Below are 21,464 nucleotides of genomic sequence, written 5' to 3' on the forward strand. Positions count from 1 at the left end.
TCATTGTTAGAAGAGCAGGCTGTGCAGAAACCTAGAGGCTAAGTTCCCTCCACCCGCCTCCTGAGAACACCCTTGCATCCTCCGCCCCCATGTGAGACTGCCCTGGCCGCCCGCAGTACCCGTCTCCATCTTGCTTGTGCTCTTGGTTGGGTTTCTCGTGCTGTTTTGTGCCCACAGACACCAGAAATCTCCCAGTTTTCCCCTTGCTATACAGTGTTTCTCCGATCATTTATTTGACCAGTTGGGTGTGGACATTAGAAGTGGTAACAGTGCACATAAGAAACATCTAATGAGGAAGGGCAGTGGTCCCAGGGCCTGGACACGCTGGTGTTTATTTAACTACCGACAGTGACTCAGGAGGTGTTGGGAAATATGTTTTCTGTAAAAGTTTACTTACTCGTCGCCCTAGAGACGGAGGTTGCCTCTCACCCCAGGAGTGAACGGGCGTGTTCCCACCGATTTCTGTACGTTCACTCTTGGGTCCCCTCCGCCGCATGATGGTGGCCCTGGTGGCTCGCCCAGGGCCACAGGCCAAGCTGGGACTTGAGCAGACCTGCCCTAAGTGTCGCTCCTTGCTCCACGTGTTTGTATTCCTAGAGGCCGGCTCCTGGTAGCTCGCTTATCAAAACGGAGGGCTGTTCTCTGGCTGCTAAGACACACCTTAGCCTCTGTCAGCCCTGCCTGCAGGTCTGACGGTCACAGAACGAGGCCTCCCCACAGGGTCTGGCTGGGTCTCTGCTCATTTCCAAAAAAGAGTCTCTTCACACTTCACTTATCAGGCAGGAAAATCCACCCCAATTTTTTGTTTTTGTTTTTTTTTAATTTTGTTCCCAATTTATCTGCTGTTTTTATTTTTTTATGTATTTTATTTTATTTTTTAACTTTACAATATTGTATTGGTTTTGCCATATATCAACATGAATCTGCCACAGGTATACACGTGTTCCCCGTCCTGAACCCTTCTCCCTCCTCCCTCCCCGTACCATCCCTCTGGGTCATCCCAGTGCACCAGCCCCAAGCATCCAGTATCGTGCATCGAACCTGGACTGGTGACTCGTTTCATATATGATATTATACATATTTCAATGCCATTCTCCCAAATCATCCCACCCTCTCCCTCTCCCACAGAGTCCAAAAGACTGTTCCATACATCAGTGTCTCTTTTGCTGTCTCGTACACAGGGTTATTGTTACCATCTTTCTAAATACTGTTTTTAAAAAATCCTTTCCTTTTCTATAACCTCATCCTTGTTGAGCGGCACACAAGAAGGATGGAACTAGACAGCCTACCACTGCCCACTTTCTCAGTGTCTTAAGCTTCCATAAAAATCAGCCCAAAGGCCCAGAGATGAAGCCCTGAGGATTAGTGGAGTGGAGTCAAGATAGGCAGGCGGGATAGGAGCCATTGCTGTGTACTGATTTCCTTGCGGGTTTTCCTGGGGCCTGAACAGCCCGGCGCCTCTTGGTGGTGGGGTTTACACTCCATGGAGGCAGAGGAAAGGGGAAGAGGGCAGCCTGCCTGGAGAGCAGCCTGCGTGCCTTAGGGTCTAGAGGGGGGCACAGTCTGTGAGTCTGTACAGAGCCTCTGAGTGTCAGTGACTTAAACACTAAAGCTGCCTGTAATCCTCTAGATTAAAAGGTGTCTTTAGTCTTCTATTCCAACTGCATATGTGTATAAACACATAAAAGAAGGTGACAAAACAGAAATGTCCAATTTTAGGTTCTACATACAAAGAAGAGCAGGCTTTTAGAGTTGTTTTGGCTAAGCTCACTTATTTTTAAAGTAAGCATCATCTTTATCATTATTCTGCAGGTTAATTGCTTTTAGGATTATTCATAACAACATCAGCCTTCTCTTTTGCTATCAGCATGCCCACACACAGTTTTATTGATATATACATGTGTATAATATCTGTATGACATGAAAAAAATCTATTATAAGCCTTTTCCTTAAGTTACAAATGTGGTATAATTCCTGAAGTACTTTGAAAGGAAGCCCTCTTTAACCTTCTCAGATCCATCTGCAATTTGGAGAGTTTTTTATTATCTAGAGTTGAATGTAAAACCAATGAAAGTGCAAACATCCCAGTCCAAAGCTAGATTTGCTTTTTACTGGGAAGAGTCTTGCCATCAGCCAGCTTCTGCCTGTCTTGTCGACTGTGCGCTCCCGGTGCCTTGAACAGTAAGACCAGCTCAAATATCTGCTGGTCTGAGGTTCTGCTCACAGCCAGGCTCTCAGCCCATCGGGGTGACTGGGGAGCAGTGCCCTGCTTGTCAGCCTCAGGGCAAGAGCTGCTGTCACCGCTGAGTCACAGCAGGGGGGAAGTGTGGCCGCGGATGGGGTGGCCCGGGACGGGGCCCCTCCCAGGCCCCCCTGCCTGGTGCTCTGCTCTCCTGAGTCACGCAGATGTGGGCCCTGCGGGGCTGTCAGATGTCTGCTTTTGAACTTCATATAATCTCCCGAGCCTAATGCCTTCCTGGGGGCCAAAGACACCCAGTCTAAAGTGAAGACGGGGAAAGAGGCTGAAATAATCTTGGCTATCAGTCTTGACTATCTACTCTTGAGGGATGTATATATGAATTCTTGTCAAATTCTGAAGTGTATACAAATGTCACTCCAACGAAATCAGCAACTGGGTCTTTCCCTGACCAGACAGAAACTCCCTAAACACAAGAAGAAACTCTGCTCCCATGATGGTCCATGAGCCACGAGTCACCAGCAGCCACTTAACCATGCTCCTCAGGCTCCTGGACATCATTTTGTCCACGTGTCAGAGAACTCAGGGATGGGTGAGAGGTGCGGGGAGGCCATCAGCTTTTTCCTAACCCAAGTCTGCGGAATGCCTGTCCTCAGGGTCCCAGCGGAGGTCAAGACAGCTCTGTGAGAGTCCTACTTAGAGGCCCGACGGAGAGTTTAGAGGCTCTGACCGGCACTGACCCCGCACATGTGCTGAGTGCCAGGCTCACGTGCCTGAAGCCATGAGTTGCACAACTCAAACCAGAGGGACTTCCTCCATCTCTGGGGAGCACCTGCAGACTTTATTGGGCTCAGGCATGTCGGACTCTGCAACCCCATGGACTGTAGCCCGCCAGGCTCCTCTGTCCATGGGATTCTCCAGGCAAAAATACTGGAGGGGTTGCCACGCCCTCTCCAGGGGATCTTCCCGACCCAGGGATCGAACCTGGGTCTCCTGCATTTACCACTGTGCCACCTGGGAAGCCCCAGACTTACTTAGCAGTTATATTTACTTTTTCATTTCCTGGGAAATTTTTACTGAATGATTTAGATCTAAGTTAGTAACTCATTGGCACGCTCTTGGAAATCTTTCTGTAATTTGTCTTTGGGCCACAGGTGGAAACACTTGGGACTGTTTTGCCTGGTCACTCAAAGAGGAAGAAACAGTTTGGGACTCAGTCACACCCTATGAGAACCATGAGCTGCCTGGGTTTTGGGGAACCAGGGTGTTCTGTGGTGGGACAGTTACTGGGCTTTTTTTGAACCTCACACCCACACACTCGGCACAAACTAGCCTTGTGGTTGGAAATCCAGGCAGGAAGGAAGGTAGACACTCACCCCAACCCCTCCCCCAGAGCTCACTAGTCAGGGGACTAAAGCAGGGCAGGTGGTTCAGCCAATGCGGGCAGAAGACTCAGGTCTCCCTGACGATGCCCAGAGGACAGAAGTCTCCAAGAGAGGGCAGCCCTGCTCTTTCCAGAGCTACCGTGGTCCCTTCCAGACATGCCGCTCATCTCCGAAGTCAGAGCAGACGGAGTCCTGTCACCCTGGATGGACGCTAGTGCAGCTCACAGGGTCATGGGATCCTGAGAACGTGGCCGCACCACGTTAGGTCAGATAATGGACGTAGAATTGTCCAGGTTCAATGTCCAGGGGGAAAGTACTCACGTTAGAAACATTTGAGTATATGTATATAAGTATAGGGACTTCCCTGGTAGCTCAGCTGGCAAAGAATCGCCTGCAATGCAGGAGACAGAGGTTTGTTCCCTGGGTCAGGAAGATCTTCTGGAGGGGGGCATGACAACCCGCTCCAGTACTCTTGCCTGGAGAATCCCATGGACACAGGAACCTGGCGGGCTACAGTCCATGGGGTCACAAAGAGTCGGTCATGACTAAGCGACTAAGCACAGCACAGCACATATAAGTATAAAGTTATAAAGCATATAAATTATGTATTACTAATAAATATATTTTTTAACTGGCATGCATGCATACTAAGTTGTTTCAGTTGTGTCCAACTCTCTGTGACCCCATGGACTATAGCCCACCAGGCTCCTCTGTCCATGGGATTCTCCAGGCAAGAATACTGAAGTGGATTGTCCTCCTCCAGGGGATCTTCCTGACCCAGGGATTGAACCCACATCTCTCACGTCTCCTGCACTGGCAGGCGGGTTCTTTATCACTATTTTAAGTGGGTAGAAGAATATATACATACATATGTGTGTGTATATATATATATATATATATATATGCATATATATGTGTTTTTATTTTACAAGGCCAGAGTTAATTTACTCTGAGAAAACACACAAAGAAATGAAACATAAAAAAAAACCAGGTGCAGATGAAGTAAGGCCCCATGTACATTTGCTGACTGTGCAGCAGTTGCTACAGTTGAATTTGACATTTAACCTGGAGCTTCCCAGCTGCCTGATGGAAGTGAGACCTCATCAGCTTCTCCATGAACAGGGCAGGTGGCGTCGACTCCCCCTCCCCACCTTTTAGCGTGTGGTCTGGGGCAATGTCCGTCCTCATCTGTCTGTGTGTCGGCCTCCTCGCCAGCACGTGGAGGTGACAACAGAACCACTGTGAGTGACTATCGAGCGGACACCTCGGGGCTTGCAGGCGCCCCACCCCTGTCTGCCGCAGTGACAGCTGCTGTTTTCAGACAGACGTCTGCGTGTGCTCCTCGAAGGAAGCAGAGCTGTAGTTAGCACACTGCGCGGGTGTTTTCCTGTTTAAATTGTTATCACAGGCGATCACGTGGCAGTCAGTGACCTCAAGGTATTTTTATGGCGTGTTGGTGATTTGTTTCATATGCAAATAGTGATCAACTGGATAATGAGTTTCCTTGAGGCTCGAGGTGCCCTTGGTGCCAGAGCCCACGGCAAGTGGAAACAGACTCCCAACTGGATGCGGAGGACCTGTGAGCTCTGCCCGGCCAAGTTTGGAAGGTACTCTGCCACAGACAGATATTTCCCTGAGAATCTTCATGTAGCATTAAAAAGAAAAAAAAAAGTTGCTTTTTTTTTTTTTTTTAAATTTCCAAGAACCTTCCACAAGGAAATCTTTTTGAGATGCTATTTAAGTGATATTTAATATGCTATGATGATCAGATTGAGTTACAAAATCCATAAGCAGCAGTCATTACTGATCTAAAATTCTATCTCAGTTCAGTAACAGCTGAAGATGAGGGAGCCACTCTGTCCTGCCTGGCAGACGCAGCTCAGTGCATCCCAGATAGAATCCAAGTCCTTCAGAAACGATCACTGCACAACCTCTTCCCCGGAATATTTGAGGGCAGCCTTAATGAGCTGCTGATTATGAACCAGCTGCTGCCTGAAGCAGACAAGCGATAGAATCAGTATCCTGTGAGTGCAGCTCCTGGGTGGATAAAAACCAGGGAGTAAAAGTCACAAGTGGAGAACTTGAAGGGATGTTAGAAATCATCCTGTCCACCCGCTCACTGTGTCCATGAGAGTCTTGACTGCCAGGACAGGGAAGACAGAGGTGGAGGGAGACACAGGATGGCAGCCCTGGGACCCGCCCTGCTCTGAGCCCCACCAGGAGAACAGGGGCTTGTCCAGGATGGTCCTTAGGGAAGGAGGCAGCGCTCATTTGACAGATTTGTTAGAGCAGTGAAACATCGTAGGGTATCACTTCTCTGTGTATTTGACTGAATAAGATGATACCTTGTGTCTTTAAAGTACTCAGTTGTGTTCAACTCTTTGCAACCCCACGGACTGTCGCCTGCCAGGCTCCTCTGGCCATGGGATTCTCCAGGCAAGAATACTGGAGTGGGTTGCCATGCCCTCCTTCAAGGAATCTTCCCAACCCAGGGATCAAATCAGGGTCTCCTGCATTGCCAGGTGGATTCTCTACCACTGAGCCACCTGTGAAGCCCGGTCTTTAAAGTACTAGTTTCTCCTTGTAGTTCCCAGACAGTCCTCTGGGGGCACTCTCCCCATTCTCAGTTGTATTTATTTCTTGCTGAAGCCCCCCATTGGAAAAGACCTTGATGTTGGGAAAGATTGAAGGCGGGAGGAGAAGGGGACAACAGAGGATGAGATGGTTGTGTGGCATCACTGATGCGATGGACATGAGTTTGAGTAAACTCTGGGAGTTGGTGATGGACAGGGAGGCCTGGCGTGCTGCGGTCCTTGGGGTCGCAAAGAGTCAGAGTGACTGAGTGACTGAACTGAACTGAGCTGAGGCCCACAGCTCCCAGAGGTGCTCGGGTGACTCCCTCAGGGTGAGCGTAGGTTTGTTTTGTGCCTGTGAGGTGTCAGGTGTGCTCCATCACCTCCACCATGAGCTGCTGGACTGATGTCCTGGCCTCTGGGATCATCTTATTTCTTGAGTGAGGCTGTATCACCTAGCAGCTGGGAGTGTGGAGCAGACCTCTGGGTGGGAGGCTCAGCCTCTGTGGGCTCCAGTTCCCGTGTGGAAGGGGCTCCCAGCACCGCAGAGCTCCAGGCTGTCGTGGGGGGTCATTGGAGTTAAACAGTCCATAAGAGGCCAGGCTGGTCCCCAGGGCAGGTGCTGAGCCAGGCAGGCGGTGGCCCTCAGCTCATCCATCCAAGCAGCCTGCCTGAAGCCCCCATGACCTTTAACTAGTCCATATACAAATGTGGTATTCAATCACATGTACAGTATTTAAATTAAATGGGCATGGCTGTGAGTCGGCCCCCTCTTCTGGGTTTTCTGCTCTGAGCCTCGTTTTCCTAAAGATGAAGTAGATCATCAGAGGAAAACAGCAGAAGAGAAAGGGCATCTAGCGATAACTCCAGGCATGGACGGAGGAGCCTGGTGGGCTGCAGTCCATGGGGTCGCTAAGAGTCGGACACGACTGATAGACTTCACTTTCACTTTTCACTTTCATACATTGGAGAAGGAAATGGCAACCCACTCCAGTGTTCTTGCCTGGAGAATCCCAGAGACGGAGGAGCGTGGTGGGCTGCCGTCTATGGGGTCGCACAGAGTCGGACACGACTGAAGCAGCAGCGATAACTCACCAACGTCTCCAGGAGTCTGAGCACCGGCTCTCTCCTTTGTCCCTTTCCTGCGGGGACAGGGTGGGCAGCGTTGCTGGTGTGTTCTCTGCCGAGAGCGCTGGTCTCCAGCCTCCAGCATCTGCATAAGCTCGCCTTACTTACTCACTGTGCTGGGTGCTAAGTCACTCGGTCGTGTCTGACTCTTTGCAACCCTATGGACTGTAACCCACCAGGCTCCTCCTCCATGGGATTCTCCAGGCAAGAATACTGGAGTGGATTTCCATGCCCTCCTCCAGGGGATCTTCCGTACCCAGAGATCGAAGCTGAGTCTCTTGTGTCTCCTGCATTGACGGCAGGTTCTTTACCACTAGCGCCACCTGGGAAGCACTTACTGGCTGGCTTGGGACCTGTCAGGGCACATGGTCCAGGCCACCAGCACGGCTCACCTGAATGCCTCCAAGAACCCAGCCTCCATCCTCAGCGTTCCCCTCTGCCCTCATCACCCCTGCTCGCAGGTCCCCCAGCCTCCCCACACCCCTGGAGCCCTGCAGGCCGGCACTCCCTGCCCCGCCCCAACCTGCTCCTGGCTCCTGGAGCTCAGGGCCTTTGCCCGGGCAGCCCTTCCGCAGGCCTCCACACCCAGGTGACCAGCCCCCTCAGAAGAGAGCGGCGCAGGGACGGGGGGCTATGCCAGCCCTGAAACAAGCCCTCAGCCTTCAGAGCTCAGTGTCACGACTTGAGCTGTGTGACACCCCACCGAGGGTAGGCTCCCTGTCCTCAGGGACTCTGGGGCGGTGGACGGCTTCTACCCAAAGGCTGTGACGTGGGGCCACGTCCCTGAGGGGACAGTGTCCTTCGCGTGCACTGACGGTCCGTGGGCCCCCTCTGGCTGCAGCCCTCCAGTGGGGGTCAGCATATCGTGTGTCGTCTGCCTCCCACAGCCCGACCCGCGGCCCTCAGAGGAGCTCGGTCACCCGGTGGATAACGGAAGGGTGGTAGGACCTGGGACCCCGCCCCCCGCCCCTCCTCTCTCTAAGACACCATTGCAAACTGCGGCTTTTCACCAAGGATGCCGCAGCCAGTGTGACCGCCCACCTGAGCCCTTTACTCCTGAGGCATTCTGCCCCTGGGCGGCGGCTGAGCAAGCAGCTCGGGAGGTGGGCCTGGACGTGGGCGGGGCCGGGGGACCTGGACGTGGGCGGGGCCGGGGGACCTGGACGTGGGAGGAGCCAGCGGGCCTGGATGTGGGAGGAGCCAGGGGCCTAGACGTGGGAGGGGCCTTGGGGCCTGGATGTGGGCGGGGCCGTGGGTCCTGCACGTGGGAGGGGCCGGGGGGCAGGTGACTGCCTGTTTGCTGGGATGTCTGAGCACGCCCCCTGGGGACCTGCAGTGCCAAGACCCCGTGAGGACTGTGGTCCAGGCAGAAGTGAGGCCCCCGTTCCGCGCGGCGAGCTTTCCGGGCCTCGACTCGCACTGGTGGTCAGACGGGCAGAGGCCCGCGGTCGGCTGCCTGGGCGCTCCCCCGCTGGCCCTGGCTTGTGGAATAGCTTGTGCTGCTCAGAGTCACTTGAGGCCATCAGACTCACAAAAGGACAACGGGACCATTTCCAGAACAAAAAGGGACACAGGCCGCGCCGACACAAATAGCAGCTGTGAGGGCCTGGCGGACGGACGGCCCCGTGTCCAGCCGAGGTCCGGGGCCTCAGAAGCCCCGTGGCCCCCTCGTGGCCCCTTCCCCTCATCCACACCACTCTTGTGACTGGTGAGCCTGGTGGGTCTAGGGTCCCCACCTTGAAAGCACCCACATTTAGTTTCCATCAGGAAAAGGGGCCATGTCCAATCTCCACCTCAACCCGACCAGAACTCCTAACATGGCCTCGGGTGCTGGCGTGCGGCTGGAGCGCTGTCGCCTCCGATTCACAGGTTAGCTGGAGACCCTTCCCCTCAAGGCCGAGTTACTAGCGGGACAGGGCCAGTTCGCCTCTCTGGGCCAGCTGTCCTCCTCCCGCCAGTTCAGGAGGTGGCTGTGGCCTTGTCTGTTCTTATTCCTTTGGGGGAGGGGGGCCATGTCCTCCAGGATCCTTGACAGGTGGGTCTGCCTTCCCTCGTTTCCACAAAGGCTGTTACGTTCAGTTCAGTTGCTCAGTCCTGTTGGACTCTTTGTGACCCCATGGACTATGGCCCCCAGGCTCCTCTGTCCATGGGATCCTCCATGCAAGAATACTGGGTAGCCATGCCCTTCTTAGGGGATCTTCCCGAGCCAAGGATGGAACCTGCATCTCACATGTCTCCTGCACTGGGGAGAAGGGTGGTGGGTGATCTCACGCGCTCTCGCAGGACTGGCTGTTTTGCTCGTGCACAAGCGCATTTCCATCTCTGCAAACGTTCAGGAGGAGCACCAGCCTCACTGGCAGACAGCTCCGAGGCTCCTAGACACCAAGGGACCCTGGACTTTTATTTCATATAAGTGAAATGTGATATTTAGGAGATACACACATGTTATCATCTGTAGTTAACTTGCAATCTGGCCCAGCAACTTGAATGTGCAGAGTATTAAGTGTTTTCACATTTTGTTAACTGTGTGTATCAATGAAGTGCTGTATGTCCCTGACACGAATGTTAGATCTGTGCACAAGCTGGCCACCGACTCCTGCTTCAACTTTGCTGCTGGATTTTTCAAGCGGTACCTTCCTGCCCCACGCACTTTTAGTAACGTTTTCTGTTGCTCCCTCGGAACAAATGTGTGATTGTTTTCAGTCCTTGCAGTTGTTGGGGAACGTGGGTCTCCTGTTTCCACCCACTTGCCATCACTCGAGCAATTTCACTCTTCGTAATTTTTCTAATAGAAAAAGAGATTAAATTCATGAGAGTAATTTTTTAAACTGAAGATGGCCTTGCTACAGAAGAAGGAACATATTGAAAAGTGTGGAATTTGGTGATTGTTTATCCCAGTGATCCTAGTCCTTGTGGGAACACTCTAACCTGCAGAGGTTGGCAGAAGTGACCCCAGAGGTCGGAGGTCAGTGGTCATGGTGCAGGTGCTTCCTGTTAGGAAACCTGTCATTTAAATGTCTCCACAGGGCGACTGTCCTCAAGCCATGCTGCTAGCTTGCTGTAGTCAGATACTGCCAATACTGATCAGTTAATCCCGTGATCAGTGTTGCCTTGTCCGTGGTCTCTGCTGTTTGTGTGGAGGTTGGGGAGGCCAGGCCAGGGCCCTCTGTCTGCCTGCTACTCTCAGAGGCTGCTTTGTCCCCAGCTGTCACCTGTTTCCTCCAGCCATCGCCGAGTTCCTTCTCTAATGAGAAAGAATAAGCAGATTAATTCCTGACACGTGAGCTGATTACTTAGAAAGCAAACCACGATTGTAATTATCAAGAGCCTGTTCATCCACTGATCAATGTATCCAGAGGTATCTTGTTACAAAGGGCATCCTTTAACCTTGGGAGTGCGTGTGAACACCTACACACCTACATACACACACACACACACACACACACACACACAGAGAAGAGGACAACAACAACAACAAAAATACAACCATTATAACCACTGTTGTTAAGGAAACAGACATTTCCATTTCTTCAAAGCATATTTACTTGAAAAAAATTACAACTCTCTTTAATGAATGTTTTTCTTCTCTTCTTTTAGTTTAACTTGATTTTAGCTTTTCAGATCTGATCTTGTCTATTGACACAGCACATAATCCCTGGGTTTCCTAAGGTGTGAATGAGCAAGAACCCCCTCAGTGGGGGTGCTGCAGGCTGCGGGGGGAGGTGAGCATAGCACAGCAGTAGGGAGGCCGCCCCCCACTCCAGGAAGGGTCCCGAGCAGAGGGCTGGCCTCTATGAGGGGCTCCATGAGTCCTGGGGTCTCCCTGAGCCATCCCTGCAGGGTGAGACCAGTGTGGCCATTACCGGGTGTCCCCTCCAAGCAGCCTGTGGCCAGGAGGCCATGCACAGCAGGGGCTGGGGGCTGGATGCTGTGCGCAGAGCCGTCGGGAGCGGGGGGCCGACACTTGGAGCAAAGGCGAGTCTGCACGCAGTTTTCCTTTGGCCTTTGGCTCATCAGCAGTGGGTGGGCGCCAAGTCCTCTGTCCTTGAGGATCAGAGAGGCCGGCCCTGGGGGATGCCACAGGTCCGCAACGAGGCTGCAGAGCTGCCAGCCACAGGCAGGAGCAGCCATGAGGGCAGGGCCGGCCCGGCTCCTTGCACTTGCGTTTCCAGATGTTTCCTGGGTCACAGCCTCTCGCTCTGGGCCACACAGAACCACAGTCCCAGGATCTTGCCTCCCTCTCTGCATCCTCCAGTTGCCCTCTCTGTCGGTTCCCTAGGCACTGCCCCAGGTCAGCAAGGTGCTGGCCCTGCGGCATCCACGGGGCCAAGGGGCAGGCAACTTGTCCTGAGGAGTCAGGGAAGCTCATCAAGGTTAAGAGCCTGAAACACCTCTGTCACCTCGACTTAAAACTGGGCAGCATAGCAGGTGTGGTTGGTGTCTGCTGGTGTCCAGGGAGGGGCCTCACACCCTGGTGGGGTGGGGCTTGCACGGGGAGGGGCCTCACACCCTGGCGGGGTGGGGTTTGCACAGGGAGGGGCCTCACACCCTGGCAGGGTGGGGCTTGCAGGGCCACAAGGGTGGCATGAGGAGCAGCAGAGCCGGGGATTCAGTAGCTCGGACGCGCCTGATGCCAGTGGTGCCAGGCGGTAGCAGGAGTCAGGGTCAGGGAATGTCCAGGGTGGTGACTAGGCAGGGTCCGGACCCGAGAGCCCACAGGAATGGCGCTGGTTGACCTGCGGGATCCTTGGCCCAAAGGTCTGGGCGTGAGAGTAACACACATTAACACAGGGTCTAGACAGATGTGGATGGATCAGCCCCCAGGGGATCTGAGTCCCTCCTCCCTCTGCTCAGGGTCCCCCTGGAAAGCCCTCAGATGAGCTAACACCCCTCACACCACAACACAGGGCAACAGCTCACTGCTTCACCATGTACAGAGCATTCACAGGGATTAAAAGCTTTGTCCTTAGCAGCCACTTTCTAAGGATGACATTTCATGCACTGCATTTAGACATATGTAGAGATTCAGGCCAGAAGGGACATTGCCACCTGCTCCAGACCTGCTTGAGCAGTGTTGGCCTGGGTGATCTCAGGTGATGAGCACAGGTGCTGGCATGGGTGAGCACAGGTGAGCGTGGGTGCTGGCCTGGGTGATCACAGGTGAGCATGGGTGCTGGCCTGGGTGATCACAGGTGAGCATGGGTGCTGGCCTGGGTGATCACAGGTGAGCACAGGTGCTGGCCTGGGTGATCACAGGTGAGCGTGGGTGCTGGCCTGGGTGATCACAGGTGAGCACAGGTGCTGGTCTGGGTGATCACAGGTGAGCGTGGGTGCTGGTCTGGGTGATCACAGGTGAGCGTGGGTGCTGGCCTGGGTGATCACAGGTGAGCGAGGGTGCTGGCCTGGGTGACCACAGGTGAGCATGGGTGCTGGCCTGGGCAACCACAGGTGAGTGTGGGTGCTGGCCTGAGTGACCACAGGTGAGCATGGGTGCTGGCCTTGGGTGATCACAGGTGATCGCAGGTACTGGCCTGGATGATCACAGGTGATGAGGACACTGGGTGATCACAGGTGAGCGCGGGTGCTGGCCTGGGTGATCACAGGTGATCTCGAGTGCTGGCCTGGGTGACCACAGGTGAGCACGGGTGCTGGCCTGGGTGATCACAGGTGAGCACGGGTGCTGGCCTGGGTGACCACAGGTGAGCGTGGGTGCTGGCCTGGGTGATCACAAGTGAGCGAGGGTGCTGGCCTGGGTGACCACAGGTGAGCACAGGTGCTGGTGTGGGTGACCACAGGTGAGTGTGGGTGCTGGCCTGGGTGATCACAGGTGAGCAAGGTAATGACAGGACCTCACTCCGAGGGACCCGCTCCCCCACCTGGCAGGTTGCACTGTTCATTGTTCTTCCAATTCCTCAGAAACCAGGGTCCCTCAAAAGTAATCCAGGACTTGTAACAAATGATGCCAAATTGTATCTGAGATGAAAATGTTAAATGTCACAGTGAGATTTGGGGAGATCAATTTTTCTTCAATTTTGCAGAACTTGGTAATACACCCAGGTGTATGTGTATGAATTTATTTTCATGATATGGAAATGTTGACTTTCTGCATATGGTAATCTCCTTATGGAATTATCAAATTATTCAAAGTTATACCACACAATGTAGATTATCATAAGCAGCTGTTTTGCTTAATTTCAGAATTTTCAGAATAAGTGTTTTCAAGTGTCTACCTTTACTGCATGAGTAGACAGGGAATATTTTCTATTTCTTCAGTCAGATACTTGATAAAATGTACATGGTGTCTGATCATGATAAACTGTTTAAAAACAATTTCTGAAAAAGGAGCTAAACAAAGCAAAAAAACCTGAAACTGTTAGCACACCCTTAACTAAAACAATATGCATCTGGGAACAGTTAAAGCAGCAGATAAAGACAGTTTACCTGAGACCATTTTTATAACTGGTATCTTGGAATGTTTCCTTTATTTCCATTTATCTGTTATATCACTTTTCTTCATCTGAAACGTCATGTCTTATTTCCTGAGGGTTTTTTTAAAGTATTTCGCTGACCATTTCTTCCCTTGCAACGTGTTCAAGTTATTTTTATCCTTAAAAAGAGCAGTGGCTGACACTGGCTGGCACCAGACTGGCGCTGGGAGGTGCTGGGAGGCGCCTGTGAAAGGCAGACGTTGTGCGAGGCACTGCCATCTCTGCCGCTAGACGTTTGACACCATTGTTCCCTCGGCTCCCAGGGACCGACAGGGCAGTGGGACAGATCTGTGCCCAAGAAGAGACCTCGGCATCGTGCTCTCAGTTACTGAAACGCCCGAGAGCAAACCTATAGATTGTTTTTTGCAGAGTGAGCTGTGGACGATGCCGGCCCCCTAGGCTCCTAGAGGCCAGTCACTGGACCCTGCGGGTGGTCCTTCCGTTTCTAAAGCCAGCAACATGCTCCCCATCCTTCCTGTACCTGGATCTCTCTCCCTGGCCTCAGTCTCTGTCCCCAGATGAAGAAGACTCTGCCTTCCAAAGGCTCCTGTGGTTAGTGAAATAGTCCCAGAGAACCTCTGCTTTGCCATAGATACACCTTGTCATGTTCATGGGTTCCACACACTCGGAGAGGAGGGATTATACAAGGGGTGAAGATTGGGACCCATTCTTAGCATTCTGCCCACACAGGCATGAAATGAATATTGGATGGGTGGGTTGATAGATGTGTGGATGTGTGGATGGATGGACAGACGGATGGATGTGTGGATGGATGGATGGATGATGAGTGGATGGATGGATGGATGATGGATGGATGGATGGGTGGATGAGTGGATGGATAGATAGATGGATGGAGGGGTGGATGTCTGGATGGATGGGTGGGTGGATGTGTGGATGAGTGGATGGATGGATTGATGGATAGATAGATGGATGGATGGATGTGTGGATGTATGGATAGATAGATGGATGGATGGATGTGTGGATGTATGGATGGATAGATAGATGGATGGATGTGTGGATGGATGGGTGGGTGGATGAGTGGATGGATGGATAGATAGATGGATAGATGGATGGATGGATGGATGTGTGGATGAGTGGATGGATGGATTGATGGATGGATGGATGGATGGATGTGTGGATGAGTGGATGGATGGATTGATGGATGGATAGATGGATGGATGTGTGGATGAGTGGATGGATGGATTGATGGATGGATAGATGGATAGATGGATGGATGTGTGGATGGATGGATGAGTGGATGTATGGATGGTTGGATGTGTGGATGGGTGGTTGGGTAGGTGGATGGATGGGTGGATGGAAAACTATGGGTTTTTACACAAAGTATTCCCAAGCTAGTTTTGCAACATAAAAATAATAACAACAGTAACAAAATGCCCTGGCATTAACAACATGTTGTTTTATGCTCCTCGCATGTTGTCAGAACAATGACATGAGGGGGCACCACATATTTGTTCAGTATTGCTCCCTGCTGACAGGGTAGTGGTGCCCATGGTGTCACCTTCTCAGGGGTCCTGCAGCCTCTGGCGCCTGTGCAGGGTCACTGTGAGACCCCCAGAGGCTGCACAAGGAATGGAACCCTGTGAACATCGGGCCCTTCGGAATCTCACTGTCTTGACAGCAGCTGGGTTTGGGGAGCAGGGAATGCGGTAGAGGCTTGGGGAGGAGCCTGCCCGCCCCCCTTCTTCTCCAGCTCTGCATGGGGCTCCCTCGCCTGTGACCCCAACCCCGCCGTGGGAGGGTTCCAGGGGCCAGCTATTTAGAGTAAATAAAAACTGTATGTTCTGTGTCCACAAAGGAGGCATTCGTGTGATGTGGGTGGGCTGATAAGATGCGTTTGTGGCAGAGTTGTCAAGAAACCTCTGCGGGCGGCCGCGTGCCTCTCATAGAAGCAGAGTCTGCCCCTGCACGGCCACGCCATAACCATGGGCCTTCTTGTTCCTCCGCCCTCCCTGGTGACCCTGAGCGCCGAGTGCCAGGGACAGAAGTATTCCACAAACAAGGAGAGTCCTCTTCGCCCTGGCCCACACTAGCAAATTCCAGGCTCCTCAGGCCCCGCCAGCCCCACTGCAGGAATGGCCTGGTCCCATCAGAAACACGCAGGTGCCCGGGCCCTCCTGCTCGCGTGGGCAGCCGGCCACACTTGGCCGCTGCCTGTGAGGAGCGGCTCCCTCCTGCCCTTCATCTCTCTGGACCACGCACTTGTCCCCATCATTTTCACCTGAGGTTCTGTCCAAGGCCTCGTGCTCATAGCCTGGTTTGTGGCCGTCGGTTTAAGGAAGCCCCTGGCAGGACAGGAATTGAGCGCCTGGGCTGAGCTCCAGTCCAGCCCGGCAGTCTCTCGGGCAGAGCCCACGGGCCGCTCTGTGAGGCCAGCACCTGGGGGCCCGTCTCAGGGAGGAAGGGCGACATCTGTGTTTAACCCAAGCCCAGCAGGCCCCACGCCTGGTGGCCAGGGCGGTGCCTCCACTCCCACCAGGATGGAGAGGGGCTGGCAACCCACAGGCAGGGTGGGCAGGATGCTTTCTTGTGTGGACGATCTCGTGAGATGAGACGAGATGCTCTTCTGTTGGATCACGTGTATCAGCAGGCCCGATGTTAGCCCCACTCCGAGCAAGGTGACCTGGACATTTGAGCAGTTTCACACCATCAACCATCATCTGGCCAGGGCCCAGGTCCACCAGACGAAACCACGTCTGCCTCCCTTACAGTCGCTTCCCTGGACTCTGTTGTGGGGGGACAGACGCCTGCGGAAGGAGGCTGGGGTTCTGAGTGGTCCCTGCTGAGCCGGGAGAGGGGTGGGTCGGGAGGTGGGACTGCTTATCCACAAAGCTCTGCAGTGAGACTCCTTCAACACCATGTCCAACCCCTCCTCCCACCACAGAAGCCAGTGGAGAATCAAAATTTATAAAGATCACTTGAAGAAGTCATGTTGTCCATCAGTTTCGATTTCTGAGCTTCTGCTTGCTTTTTTATGGGCTGTGGGAAACCTAATCACCTTCTCTTGGTTTTTGAGGATCTAATATCTCTTCTAGCTTAGATCTAATATCTAAGCTAGTGGAGGTGATGGAATTCCAGTTGAAATCATCATTCTGAAAGATGATGCTGTGAAAGTGCTGCACTCAATATGCCAGCAAATTTGGAAAACTCAGCAGTGGCCACAGGACTGGAAAAGGACAGTTTTCATTCCAATGCCAAAGATAGGCAATGCCAAAGAATGCTCAAACTACTGCACAATTGCACTCATCTCACACACTAGTAAAGTAATGCTCAAAATTCTCCAAGCCAGGCTTCAGCAATACATGAACCGTGAACTTCCAGATGTTCAAGCTGGTTTTAGAAAAGGCAGAGGAACCAGAAATCAAATTGCCAACATCTGCTGGGTCATCGAAAAAGCAACAGAGTTCCAGAAAAACATCTATTTCTGCTTTATTGACTATGCCAAATCCTTTGACTGTGTGGATCACAATAAACTGTGGAAAATTCTGAAAGAGATGGGAATATCAGACCACCTGACCTGCCTCTTGAGAAACCTATATGCAGGTCAGGAAGCAACAGTTAGAACTGGACATGGAACAACAGACTGGTTCCAAATAGGACAAGGAGTACGTCAAGGCTGTATATTGTCACCCTGCTTACTTAACTTCTATGCAGAGTACATCATGAGAAACGCTGTGCTGGAAGAAGCACAAGCTGGAATCAAGATTGCCGGGAGAAATATCCATAACCTCAGATATGCAGATGACACCACCCTTATGGCAGAAAGTGAAGCAGAACTAAAGAGCCTCTTGATGAAAGTTAAAGAGGAGAGTGAAAAAGTTGGGTTAAAGCTCAACATTCAGAAAATGAAGATCATGGCATCTGGTCACATCACTTCATGGGAAATAGATGGGGAAACAGTGTCAGACTTTATTTTGGGGGGGCTCCAAAATCACTGCAGATGGTGATTGCGGCCATGAAATTAAAAGACGCTTACTCCTTGGAAGGAAAGTTATGACCAACCTAGATAGCATATTCAAAAGCAGAGACATTACTTTGCCAACAAAGGTCCATCTAGTCAAGGCTATGGTTTTTCCAATGGTCATGTATGGATGTGAGAGTTGGACTCTGAAGAAAGCTGAGTGCCGAAGAATTGATGCTTCTGAACTGTGGTGTTGGAGAAGACTCTTGAGAGTCCCTTGGACTGCAAGGAGATCCAACCAGTCCATTCTGAAGGAGATCAGCCCTGGGATTTCTTTGGAAGGAATGATGCTAAAGCTGAAACTCCAGTACTTTGGCCACCTCATGCGAAGGGTTGACTCATTGGAAAAGACTCTGATGCTGGGAGGGATTGGGGGCAGGAGGAGAAGGGGACGACAGAAGATGAGATGGCTGGATGACATCACTAACTCGATGGACATGAGTCTGAATGAACTCCGGGAGTTGGTGATGGACAGGGAGGCCTGGCGTGCTGCGATTCATGGGGTCACAAAGAGTCGGACACAACTGAGCAACTGAACTGACTGACTGAATATCTTCTGCAATGGGCTGGAGTGTTGGATAACTTGTTGGGTTCCTCACCGTCTCTGTCTCCCTTAAGGTTTTCTTGGCTCTCAAGAACAGCCTATGACCTCAGGTGGCCCGCCCGCCCCACCCCCGCCTTCTGATCCAGGTTGCCCACCCTGAAGGACCTGGCCTAGGGGTCACACGTTCGGCAGGTCACTGTCCCAGTGTGAGACGACCTGGAACTGCGATCTTTGTGCTAACCTGCATTGTACAGGGGTGTCAATGGTGTCAATAATCTTTAAGAGAATATTTAATGGAGGAAATATGGAGGAAAAGTGTAAGTTGTAAAGCATGAGTGTAAAAACAGCAAGTGGAAGACCAGGTCCCTAAAGATTCCCTGCGCTTTTGTGGATTCTGCAATGACGGCTGCTGTCATCTGCTCCACGCTGGTCCTCTTAGAGAGAAACAAAGGATTCGTATAAACAGTTATGACAGCAGCACCTTGTGGTTCACTGGGGCCCGTGGACTTATTTCTGGAGAACACTTCCTAACACGACTGTGAGCTAGGAGACCAGGTGGCGAATCAGTACAGGAGAAAACCGCTGCGTGCCAGGCCAGGGGCCTCCAGCCGCTCTGAAGCCCTCCTTCGTGCATTTAGAGGAAAGTGTCCCAGAGCCCCGTGCCCACCCCGGCCCAGAAGGGGAGGGCCCCGTTCCACGCAGGGTCACTGTGTGATCCGTCTCCAGGTGGTTTCTGCCTTGGGTACCACGGACATTACAGCAGGGTGGGGATGGGAGGGCGGGGTCCCCGTGACCTCAGTGGGCCTCCTAAGCATTGCCTGAGCTCCTGGGAACCCTGGTGCCAGCAGCTCGAATGTGAACTGTGTGGACCTCAACAGCTCCTGAGACATGGTCTGCACTCGCCTGCATTCAGGCCCCATGAGAGACACCAGGGAGCCACTGGGGAGGCAGACCCCCCAGGGAGAAAGGGCAGACGGTGGAGACCCACGGTTCTGAGCCAGAGACCTGTGCTGGGGCACACGCCGAGCAAGGCAATTCAGTTGTGACTTTGGTTTGGGGATTTTTTTTTCCTGTAATTTAACAGGTGACCCCATGGACTGTAGCCGGCCAGGCTCCTCTGTCCATGGGATTCTCCAGACAAGAATACTGGAGCGGGTTGCCATGCCCTCCTCCAGGGGATCTTCCTGACTCAGGGATCAAACCTTGGTCTTCTGCAATACAGGCAGACTTTTTTTCCCTTCTTTTTCTTTCTTTCTTTCTTTTTTTTTTTCACTATCTGAGCCATCAAGGAAGCCCTAGAATAAGAAAGTAAAATTACAGATTACAGTTTGGGCTGTAAACTTAATTAGATATGCCACCCAAAGCTACTATTTTGAAAACCAAGGTAAAAATGTAGATACAACCAGTGAGTCTGAGCCCTCAAAATGAAGGAACAAATTTTATTTTCTGAGGGATGTCATATGGGGAGCAAGCACATGTATATTATATGTACCAGAAGCTCCTCTGGGAAGCTGCTGGAGGTCAGTGGCAAAATGAGGACTGTGGGTTCAGAGTGGCGTTCAGGGCTTGGGCCTCCTGCCCGGCAGGAGAGAGGGTTGTTGGGACTCTGGGGCTTCCCGGCGTGTCCGGGCCCTGCCCAGAAGACCAGCAGCAAGGCTGCTCCCCTCGGTGAAGGACGCGTGGACAGACGCAGGCTCTCGGCAGGAGGGTCAGAAAGTGACTACTAGCCTCCCTCGGTGAAGGACGCGTGGACAGACGCAGGCTCTCAGCAGGAGGGTCAGAAAGTGACTACTAGCCTCCCTCGGTGAAGGGCGTGTGGACAGACGCAGGCTCTCAGCAGGAGGGTCAGAAAGTGACTACTAGCCTCCCTCGGTGAAGGGCGTGTGGACAGACTCAGGCTCTCGGCAGGAGGGTCAGAAAGTGACCTGAGTGCATCCCTTTTATTCTGAGATGATGCCTTCTTGTTCTTTTCTTGTACTTTCCCAAATTCCCTTTCTTCCTTTTGTGTAGGCTAGTACATGGTAATTTCTTGTTTTCTCTTAATGTCTTGTTCAGTCACTAAGTTACGTCTGACTCTTTGAGACCCTGTGGACTGCACCATGCCAGGCTTCTCTGTCTATCTCCTGGAGCTTGCTCAAACTCACGTCCATGGAGTCAGTGATGCCATCCAACCATCTCATCCTCTGTCGTCCCCTTCTCTTCCTACCTTCAATCTTTCCCAGCATCAGGGTCTTTTCCAATGACTCAGTTCTTCGCATCAGGTAACCAAAGTATTGTAGCTCCAGCCTCAGCAATAGTCCTTCCAATGAATACTCAGAGTTGATTTCCTTTAGGATGGACTGGTTGGATCTCCTTGCTGTCCAAGGGACTCTCAAGAGTCTTCTCTGGCAGCACAGTTTGAAAGCATCAATTTCTTGATGCTCAGCCTTCTTTATGATCCAACTCTCAGAGCCATGCATGACTACTGGAAAGACCATAGATTTGACTAGACGGATCTTTGTGTCTTAGCAAAGATGAAAGCTTCCCAGACTTCTGGAAATGCCAGTCTAAAGACCTCACTCCTCATTTTTACTATTTGACTGCTCCATGAAGCCTGGGAACCTCCCTTTAAATGAGGGTGATGCGCATGAATGAGCCAGCAATGATGATGTGTGGTGGGCTAAGCCTCTACCATGCAGTTTTAAAGTGTATTCTTGGCAAAACCTCTAATTAGCTGAGTGATGATCATTTTTATTGTCTCTAGCTTCATTAAAGATCTGGTCAGCTGTGAATATGAAATTTTATTAAACTTCCCTGATGAAATTATAGTTGCATGATCCCTTAGGCCTTATGTTTCAAGCTATCTAATCACAGGAATTTTAAAAAGTTAAATTAATTATAGTGAGAAGAAGCCCACCATGACTTATATCTTGTCAATAGAAGGTTTTCATTTTGTTGTTAAATTTAATAGATGGACTCGCCTTCACAGAGGGGGGTTCTATATGTGTCTTATTCTGGTGGGAGGAGGGATACAGTCCTGCTCTGACAAACAGCATGTACTTTCTACTGTGTGAACCTGAGCTGTTGATGTTGTGCAGTCACTAAGTCGTGCCCGACTCCTTGCAACCCCGTGGACTGCAGCTCTCCAGGGTTCCCTATCCGTCACTGTCTCCCGAAGCTTCCTCACACTC

At 51.9% G+C, this 21,464-nt stretch overlaps 1 protein-coding gene across 4 annotated transcripts in view; it reads left to right on the forward strand.

Annotated features, from left to right (window-relative positions):
• MBP (myelin basic protein) overlaps positions 1-21,464 on the forward strand; it is a 104,445-nt gene that overhangs the window by 43,917 nt on the left and 39,064 nt on the right.

This window comes from Bos taurus, chromosome 24 (genome assembly GCF_002263795.3).
Source record: "Bos taurus isolate L1 Dominette 01449 registration number 42190680 breed Hereford chromosome 24, ARS-UCD2.0, whole genome shotgun sequence".
NCBI classification, from domain to species: Eukaryota; Metazoa; Chordata; class Mammalia; order Artiodactyla; family Bovidae; genus Bos; species Bos taurus.